We start from the raw sequence: 10,817 nt of genomic DNA, 5'->3' as shown, positions 1-10,817 counted from the left end.
TAACTGAAAGAGACTGCAACTTCCCTCAAGTGCTCCATCTTCTGGCTGTTTGAGCCAAGTTCGGGCTCAGCTTTTTTTCCTTCTGAAATTAATGTATTTGTTTCTTGAGCTGACCTCTGCCTCCCCATCTAAGACAGTTTACACTGATAATCTTATATTGGACCTAAGCCTGTTCATTTCCCTTAAATCATCAGTGCTAATTGTCGCCCATTGATTAAACTTAAACAAGTAGCTGTAGCGATTTGCATATGCAAATCAACACAGTCAATTGACCGAGAAAGGCAGCAACAGACCAGCCAGAGAGCCCACAGGCAGACCTCTCCACAGTGAGGCTTTACTTTTCACCCTCATCTCCTAGCTAAACAGATGCCTAAGTAAAAGGAGACTCTGTCCACAAAGACACATACATGTTTGAACTGCAAATTTGTTTCATGAAACAGTTTGTTAGAGGCAATCTGGTTTTTTTTAAGTATCGCTTGGATCATAAAATAGTCTTACCTCTTGCTAGAGCATTTGTTTTCTATGAGCTTGGCTATTTTTTTCTAACCAAAAAGCCATTTACCCTCAGTAATAAACTATCATATAGTTCCAAGGGATTTTTTTGTTTTGTTTTGTTTTTTTTTCTGCTTTATTTTTTAATGGGTGTACTACTTTATTAACATTTAAATTTCACCAACAGTGAGCTCAAGTATATGCTAGGCATATGTTCAGATTTTTGAAATAAAGATAAAATGGACAGACAGCTTTAAGGGTGCTACACTGCACAATAAATGTTCAACAATTAGACAATCTAGGGGATGATATAAGTATACATTTAGGAGCACAAGTATAGCATCCAAGAGATTTTGAATCAAAGGAAATCTTATTCAGAAAATAGATCACAGCCATACAGAATAAACCAACTTGAAATTAATCTGTTGTTCTAAATAGAGTTCCTATGTTCTCTTTATACACTATGGCTGGATTCTAACTATGCATTGTTTGATATAAGGAATTAAAAGTTAGTTGCTGTCCCTAAAATGAGTAATTTATATATGATTTCCCTTCTATCACCACTCACCTCCTTTCCAGGTAACTTCTGAAGAACTGAACAATATAATTCAAAATGTAGTGACCTGGGTCGTGGCTGCGGTGACCAGTGTATTATACCCAGCCATCACAAAATATGAAGAAAGATTGCAAAATATTACATGCCCAAAGCCTGATAACTCCACCCTCTCTTCTGATAGTGAGAGTTGCTGTGGCACATGCTGTGAGACATTTCTATATGAAACAAGTAAGATGGTTCAGGCAGAGCCCTGTACAGAGGCAGCTGACAGGTCAATAGAGCAACCAGTGGCACCGTCAAAATCGTCTTTTGCCCGTAAAGAAAGAACAGATGTAGAAACAACATATCACAGGAAAGAACACTTGGAAAACAAACCTAACGCCCCCAAACCTAAATATAATGAGATATCTGAATCCCCCAACTTTAAAACCTGTAAATCCAATAGTCACCTTGTTGTACGGATTGAAACAGGCACTAGGAAATTTAAAGATGCTACCACTGAAACAGATGGCCTCGAATGCCCACTGTCCTCAGATGAAAAAGCGAAAGCTATCAGTGAGATGCAGGAGTTAAATAATGTTTTTGTTCACTTTAAACATTATCTAAAAGAGGAAGCTGAGTTGATTTTAAGAAACATTTTTCAGGAAATGGCGTCTGAACTAACCCAGACCATCCTCACCCTTTCCTCTGTTACGACCGAGCCTTTGCCTCCCCAAACTGACACTGACAAAGAAGACTTGCTCTCCAATGTTGATATTTCCTCAGCAGGTGCTGAAATTATGGAAAATATGCTTGAGAAGTTACAGTCTGCAGTTAAGAAAACACGTACTGAGGAATTTTCACCAGAAAATATATCAGTTCACTTTAAATCAGATTTAGTCAGTGGAGAACATTTTATTTCTCCAAAAGAAAAAACTTAGAAGTTTCACTGCCTTATGCTTTGGACAGCATGAATGATGTTGCAGAGGACAAGGTTCGTATGATTTTAGCAAAGCTGGTGGTCCTTGCATCTTCTAAGTAAAGTGAATTGGCTCATCTTAAAATCACTACTGACCCAGCTTATCAGCAACACAGAGAAGATCCAACGTATATGTTCCTTCAAAGAGCCAGCAAACGGAAATCCAGTGCTAAGACTGATGCTGCCAGTTTGATTGGCAAAGAAGAAATACAAAATTTAGTGTCAACTATTTGTTCCCAGTCCTCTCTGGTTGGTTATATAAAGAAAGCAATCAGCACTATACTAGGTTATATACAAGTTGGACTTCATAATGAAGGCTAGTTGCAACTGAAGAAACAGTGATCATCCTACAGCTACTTGATGCTCTCTTGGCTCAGCTACATCAGAAACCAGTGAAAACAGACATCTGAAAGAGCAGACACTCCAGAATGAGCAGTCCCTCTGGCACTGAAGAAAGGAACAGACTCACCAGGACTGCGTAGCTGGTGCTCCTAGGTGTGGGAGCCTGTTTCCACCTATTAATGTTCCTAGTATGGCCCTTTATTCTGAAGACAAAAGTGAAGAAATAGACAGAATTGTAGAAAATGTATTAATTTCATCTATCAAAGACGAAAAAGCAAAATTACAAGAACAGGTTCCTGACTACTGGTTAACCGGGGAAAATGCTGATTTTAAACACAAAGAAATATGAACTTACCTACAAAGCCTGCTTATCGAAGCAAAGTAGCATTTCATGATCAGGGATTAAATACTGACCTTCCAACTTTTAATAAGGACCCTTTAAAGGACAAGCCAGGTTTGAATAAAGACATTTTGCTTTTCAGTCAAGATGAAACATATCAAATACAAAAAGCCTCAGAAGATATAATGAGGATTATTTTAGCAGAGATGCTCAAAGATATATCTTCTGGGCCGTTTGATCACTCAGATTATGAAGATGGTAGAGAGGCTTCACTTCTTACCTCAAGAAAACCACAAGATCCATCACATCAAGAATGGATGGACCATATGTTCTCTGTGTCAGAAATCCATATGGTATCTCAAGATATTGTAGATGCTATATTACAAATACTTCACATAACTTCTCGTCATATTATCGGACAATCTTCATCAGTACATCAAACTTCTCTAGATAATGCTGACATACAAAACAAACAGTCATTACAAATATGGTTTGACAGTAAAAGCAAGATGAAATTTTTATCTGCACTTAGCGTGGACCCTACAAAACTTCCCCGGGAAGAATCTGGAACAAGTGGCTTAACATCAGACTCTGTAGATAACCTTAATGATAAAATCATTAACACAATTTTTAAGAAATTGAACTCATTTATTAGTCCAAAATTACAAACCTGCTTCAAACCAGAAAGCCATGCTGCCCATTCAAAGCCTGCTTCTGACAAGAAATCTTCGTTTCAATCTCACCTTAGTACTTTCACAACTAAAGTGGTAAAAATTGTTTTGGATGCTATCCAGAAAGAACTACGACACAATAAGAAAAATCTAAATGTTAGGAAGAATAGCCCTTCCAAGAACTTTAAAGATACAGGATTTTTTGCTGACGCTGAAAATGAGTTAGACTCTGTTGTCACAAAACTAAATAATGACATTATGACAAATTCATTAGCTATTTGTATTTGTGAGGTGTCAAGTGGAAACACAGATAAAAGTAATATTTTACTCCCTTCAGATAAGCTAAGATCTAAAATCTCACATGGGACTGATGGCACTGATCAACAAAAACTTTTGCCTTCTCATTGCCCTCGCATGCAGGAGGAAGTTCACCAATGTACTAGATTTCAAGTGTTAGATAGAATTGGAGATGCCTTGTATGATATGTTATGCAAGCTCACTGGAGACCACCCACATTCTCTCCTATCTGATGAGCAAAATACAGAGGGGATCAATAAGAATTTGAGAACAACCAGTACACTGCAGTCCAGTATTAAGCTCATTTCTCATACAATTCTAGAAGTTATTGTTTCAAAACTGTGGTGTTGAGACAGATGGCATTTTCAAAAACTCAGAATTTAAAGCTATCTCAGAGCATATTGACACTGACAGCCTGTCATTTGCTTTGCTTCTTGAGGAAATGAGCAGATGCTATGACATAATCTCCAGCATAGCATCCAGTGTGACCTGGCCAGCTAGCCAAGAGGTAACTAACAAGGGGAAAACTACTGCCCCCAAAATAGGAACCACAGAAGAAAAGCATCCAAATAAACTGAAAATCTTGGCCTCGGATGTCTTTGAAATGGTTTTTGCTAAGTTGGAAGGGTTTGCCAATAGAAATTTAGAAAATCTTGGTGCTATAATCTGTGGAAATAAAAAGAACAAGACATACTGTGAAAGTGAAAATACCAACATTTGTGGTAACACACATGAAAAACGATTGCAGTCAACTTTATATAGGCATGCAAAGAAAGTGTCAAGTACTATTTTGAAAGCTCTTCAAACTGAATTAAACATGAACTTGCCAGATTTGGAAACATGTATAAGTAAGCCACTACAAGAGAAACAAATACTTAAGAGTTTAGTCAATTTCATTTTAGATGCAATTTCTCCAGATATGTTTAGTGAACCTGAACCAGAAGAGAGAGGCATTGAAAATTACAGATACAGGCCAATCTATGGAAATCTTCCTGGAGGAGCTGACCCAGATTCATATCTAGAAGATCCTGCAGATACAGAGAAAGAAAGTGCTGGGGAGGAAAGATCAGCAGAAGATGAAACTAAATCAGATTCTCTTAAGCAACAGGAACTAGAAAAAACACTAAAAACTTTTTTATTTTTTAATATAAATTTATTTATTTTAATTGGAGGTTAATTACTTTAAAATATTGTATTGGTTTTGCCATACATCAACATGAATCCACCACAGGTATACACGTGTTCCCCATCCTGAACCCCTCTCCCTCCTCCCTCCCCGTACCATCCCTCTGGATCATCCCAGTGCACCAGCCCCAAGCATCCAGTATCATGCATCGAATCTGGACTGGCAATTCGCTTCATATATGATATTATACATGTTTCAATGCCATTCTCCCAAATCATCCCACCCTCTCCCTCGCCCACAGAGTCCAAAATACTGTTCTATACAAAACTCAATTTGGGAGAATGGCATTGAAACATGTATACTATCATGTAAGAATTGAATCACCAGTCTATGTCCTATGCAGGATACAGCATGCTTGGGGCTGGTGCACGGGGATGACCCAGAGGGATGTTGTGGGGAGGGAGGTGGGAGGGGAGTTCATGTTTGGGATCGCATGTACACCCGTGGTGGATTCATGTCAATGTATGGCAAAACCAATACAGTATTGTAAAGCAAAATAAAGTAAAATAAAAATTAAAAACAAAAAACAAAAAAACCAAAAACAAACAAACAAACAAAAACCTCAAAGAGCCAAAAAAGTCCCCAGTTGTGCCCATTGTAAGAAATATTTTGAATGAAAATTTTCAGATTTAATTGGTCAGTTAAAGGTGTTTACTCTTGCCCAGTCCCATTTATGTGACATTCCTCACGCTGATGATGAACCATTTGCTCAAACATCTGTTCAGTCCCTGGATGAAACAGTGGGCCCTTTAGTATCTGAAGCAGATGTAATCATTGTTGCAGATGATGTCGTTAAAACCATATTTCAAAAACTTTATTCTACTGCCATGACAGATAGAAATAAAAGTGAAAATAGGTATAATACTATCACCTTTCCAGCAGATATCTCTTTTCCTAAACCTACCCATGGAGGAAAGTCCCCTGTTTATTCTACCATACTGGACAGAAATCCATGCACACTTCAGTCCACTTTCAATATTGGTAAATTGACCAAAATAAATGTAGTTGAAGATATTATACAGTCAATATTAACAAATTTAGAAGCACTTGCTACTTCTAAAGTAAAGGCTCTCTTTTGTCCTCACATCAGTTTCACAGTTCCTGTGGCTTTATCTTCACAGCAGGATGAGACTGCTTTACAACAACCATGGTTATCCACCAAAGATTCACATTCTGAAGACCAATTTTCTTGTTGCTCAATGGATCACAGTAAATCAGGAAAGACCACCTCGATATGTCAACTGAGTGCCTCTAAATTAAATATTTATGCAACAGAAGTGGCTAGACAAATTTTACAAGGAATCAAACATAAATTATATCAAGACATAAGAAGTCCATTCTTAACTCAGAGTGTTGTGGCTTTTGAAAGTATTCCAAGTTAGGTGGTTAGCACAGTGTTAGACATTGTGTCTGCTAAAGGCAAATATGAAAAAAATGTATTTGACAGAGAGACTGATCCAGTTACGCCAGAAGATATTATTGAAAAGCTATTCAATAAAAGTGATTATTGTAAAAAACTTCAATTTCAAATACTAGATACCATTGAAGATATCTTAATTGATATCTGTGAGGAAACAATAGATGAGAATAATCTCCCAGTTGCTGTATCCACTCTTAAATGTAATGTAAGTGGGAGACATTTAGAAACAAACCCTAAAAGGGACCCTAGGTATGCAAATAAGGCTATTCTCACACTTTTAGTTCCTAAGGAGTGTGTTGCTATGATTTCCAACAATATGGTGGATATTGTTCTTCAAAATCTCACTTCTGCTATCATGGTTCGCATCAGTGCAAATGATTCCATTTCTCCAAGATTGTCTACAGCATTTTCTGATGCATTTTCCAAAGCAGAGCATCAACAATCCCCTATTAAAGACTCAGTGAATGGAAGGGCAGAAGGTCAACAACCTCTTGTTACAGACTCAGTGAATGAAAGGGCAAAGCGTAAGCAACCTTCTGTTATAGATTCAGTGAATGAAAGGAAAAGGGAGAGATTTCCTTTTGCAAGAAAGGAAAGAGATGTTCAGCTGGAATCAGCTCTTTCTGATGATAATCAGACAACTGTACTTAAGAAACAAGATGCCAAGAAATCTACTCCTGATCCACGTAAGGAAAATGCTGACTGTTACTTTATTACTAAAACTATTTTGAATAGATTAAAATCTTTTGCCGCAGAAAGAATAGATTTGCTGCTTATTCTTGATCCTGAGACTCGAGAAAAACCAGATGTTGGCTCAGAACTTACAAATTGTAAACAAAATGACAGTGTGTTTCTTGAATCAAACCAAACACCATTAGATGTGACTGCCCTGAAAATATCAACAGCTGGAACCATTCTCAATCAGGAAGTCACAAATTACACATTAGCTAATTACAGAGAAAGACCTGCTAGTCTTAAGGAATATGTTGACCTAATCGCCAATACCATTTTGACGCTTATAAAAAATGACATAGACCTAGAAATCCAAAAAATGTATACATATCAAAACAATACTTCATTTCAAGAAAACATCATTACAAGTGAAACTGTCAAAAACATCTTAAAGAGTTTATGTAATAAAATATCTTTGAAGGCAAGCAGCTTTTACTCAAAGCAGGACCCTGATCTTGTTACCCAACTAGCTGTACAAAATGAAATAGTGCCAGGTCAAAAAAAATGGAAGACAACACCACACTGTCTCTCTTTTCAAAATACTCAGGTGAAAACCAAAAAACACCAGAAGTGGAAAACCAAAGAAGGACATTGGAAGAAATATTTAGAAATGGAGAATCTGGACAGGAAAAAACAAATTCTTTGTTAACTGTAGTTTAGGAAATTTTAAAGAAGGCATATCAAAGGGTATTGGAAAACACAGAACATTGTTCTCCATTCAATGAACTCCCCCACTTTACATCTGATTCTAAAATTAAAACATCAGCCCGAAAAAAAGCCTTACAGTCACATATAAGCAGTGGTGCAAATGACATAGTCGAAAGTGTTTACACAAAAATGTTCTCAGTAATTATGACCTCGTTATATGAAAACAGTGAGACCAGAGGAGAAATGGAAGCCTCTGGCAGTGATGGATTACTGACGAATCCATCATGCTTTAGAGAACTGAAACAAGCAGAAAAAAGCAGTGTTCCCCCTAAACCTGTGATACCACAAGTTTATCCTTACACAGGCATTGGAAATGTCAGTTCATTGGAAAACACCTTATTGCAATTTTCTCCATTGTGACTAGGCGAACACTTGGTTCAAAAGGTTCTCAAAAAGATCACAGATTTTGCTTTATTGAATCTAGAAGAGAATTCATCCCCTAAAGATCAATGGGATGCAGGCTATGCAATGGGATCTGAGGCTATGCAATTCTAAAGCTAGCCCCAAGGGCAGCCCTAGGGCAAGTGTTAAGACAAATTTTAAAACAAAATCAAAAGTTACCTCTTTGTCTAAATTTGAAACAAAACCACAGCTGGGACCTAGTGGAGCTAAAGCCCAAAGCAAAACCAAGTTAGGTCCTAGAGAGAAGACCCTAAAAGGTAGCTGGTCCAAAACTTTTGTTGGGCTCTCACACCTACTGTCAATAGGGGAGGCCAAAAATCCCTCACTGAGAGCAAAACTCCCCACTGCGGAGCTAAAAATGTTTGCCAGGGATATAGTACATAATATTCTGCAAACAATGTGAATGAATTTGAAGAGGTGAAGCAAAATAGAGCAGTGGCAAATGTAAACACTTTACTTTCTGATCAAATTGAGAGAGCAAGTGGAATAGTGAGCGCAGTTTTGCAAGGACTACATGCTATGAAGAATAATTTGGCCAATCCAATAAAAGGCGAACATTCAGATGATCTCAAACTTCCACGGGGGTATTTTAGCACAACCTCTGCTGGAAATCCAGAAGTCCAATTCTCTTTGGAGAATGTTTCTTCACAACTAGACAAACTCTTTCCCAAAGAAGATATTTTTAAGCAAATGTTTGACAAATGGCAAACAGAATCGAGCAAGATGGATAACAAAAAATATAAGCTACCGATGATAGCCGAGGCTGTTTTGAATGAAATTTCAACAAAAGTGACAGAATTAGAACAGTCTGTTTCACTTTTAAGTTTGTCACTTCTTGAGCCATGTGAAAGCAGTCACCATCATTTTAAAAGAGCTGCTTCTAGAGTCGAAGATTCTCAAGCACAAATTAATATATTTGGCAGGAAATCATTAAAAAGCTATTTGAAAACTTAGAGTTGTGCTTCTTGACTCAGATGTTCACAATGGATAGTAAAGAAACACTACAAAGCAAGAAAGAAACTGCTGCTAGAAGAAAATGTGGTTCCTTATGAACAAACAATCTCAACGCTGTACCAACTTACAACACAAAGTTGAAAGACAAAACACTGGGGATCGCTGGCCACCAGATCACTCAGATCTTGGAAGGGGTTCTGAACACCTTAGAGTCATTTGCAGACCTACAGTTTAAACACGTCTCTACATATGCTTTTTCTGAAATTGTGAGAACACCTATTGAAAACTTTTTTGTTGTGCAACAGAAACCAGCAAGGAAAACAATATTTCCCAAGTTACAAACACTGACTACGTTTCCTGATGAATCTAAATCAAGTAGTATGATTTCCCAGGAAAACATAAACAATGCCCTTCAACAGCTTTACTTTTTCCATTCAGAATTGCTTACTTACGCTGTTAATACTGTCACTGACATGCTTAGTATAATTAAGAACAAACTAGACAAAAATGTCACAAGGAACCATCTTCAACTAGCATCTTTGAAGAAAACATTGTAGCAAGTCAGATCATCAGCACACTGATAGACCAGTGCACGTATTTCTATGAGTTGACCAAAAGCCATCCAAAGGAAAATGCTCCAAGGAGCCAAAAATGCTTGCACTGTTAATTGCTCCCGATTTACAATTGGACCAGAAATGTCCACTTCAAAGTCAAAGAGAATTAGCTGCTGGGATGATCCTCCACAAATCTCCAGCTTGTTGTCTTATTCAGAGGAAGATATGAAAATAAAGGACAAGACTTCCTTAGATGTACCTTCATATGTCAGATACTCCACAGGAGATTCAACTAAAACCATAGAGCCAATGGAAGGGCTCAGATCAGAGTTTAAACCATCATCTTCTAGAAGTGAAGCCCAAGCCTTCAGCCATTCTGATCAAGCTGTGAAAGGAGACTACTCTCTCCCAGAAGGCACTGTCTTACCACTTTCATCTCAGAAATCCAGTGACTCTGCACAGGCAGCACTAGAACACCCCATGTCTTTCAAAGAAATGGAAGAGGGTGAAAATCAAAGAGTGCTTCACTATGGGCCCCTCAAACCAGTTGTTAACCCAGATTTTGTTTTGCACAAAGGCTATTCCTTTAAGGCAGCATTTATCTGAAAATCTGGTTTGCAGTGTTACAGAGGGATCTAAGGTTGATAACTCAGATTAATTTAAAAGTTCTGTGGCATCATCAAAAGGCTACAGAAATGGGAGAAGTTATTTGTTTAATTGTAATGGTCTCTTCCTTAATCTGTCTTTAACATTGCAAAATGGAAAGTAACATTTGACTAGGGAAGTGAGGAGAATGAAAATTTACTCTTTTAAGCTTCCTTTGGAAAATATTTTCCAAGGATTAGGGTGTTGGAGGGGTGAGGGGTGAACATTCAAAGTCCTTCACAATTTCGCCCTTATTCATCAGTTTTAAAAATCCAGGTCAGCTAATACTTTGTCTTTTTCATGAAAATTTCTTTATTTAGATTGGTGTATTAGTTCCCTAGTAAGAAGTTCAGAAAAACATGTTATCATGTCTAAATCTGTTATAAGACTTTCAAAGCAAATGATGAAAACAGTGTACTTAAAGTATGCATTTTGCATATCTTGATGAGTAAAATGTAAACTCTGAAGCAAAAGGAGGAACCTTAGTTAGGGTCTCTTCTTTGAACTGGACTGTTGATCTTGAATGCAAAAAAGAATTATAGAAAATAGGAAATATTGCT

This window comes from Capricornis sumatraensis, chromosome X (assembly GCF_032405125.1).
Source record: "Capricornis sumatraensis isolate serow.1 chromosome X, serow.2, whole genome shotgun sequence".
NCBI classification, from domain to species: domain Eukaryota; kingdom Metazoa; phylum Chordata; class Mammalia; order Artiodactyla; family Bovidae; genus Capricornis; species Capricornis sumatraensis.
This window is presented reverse-complemented; position numbering follows the sequence as displayed.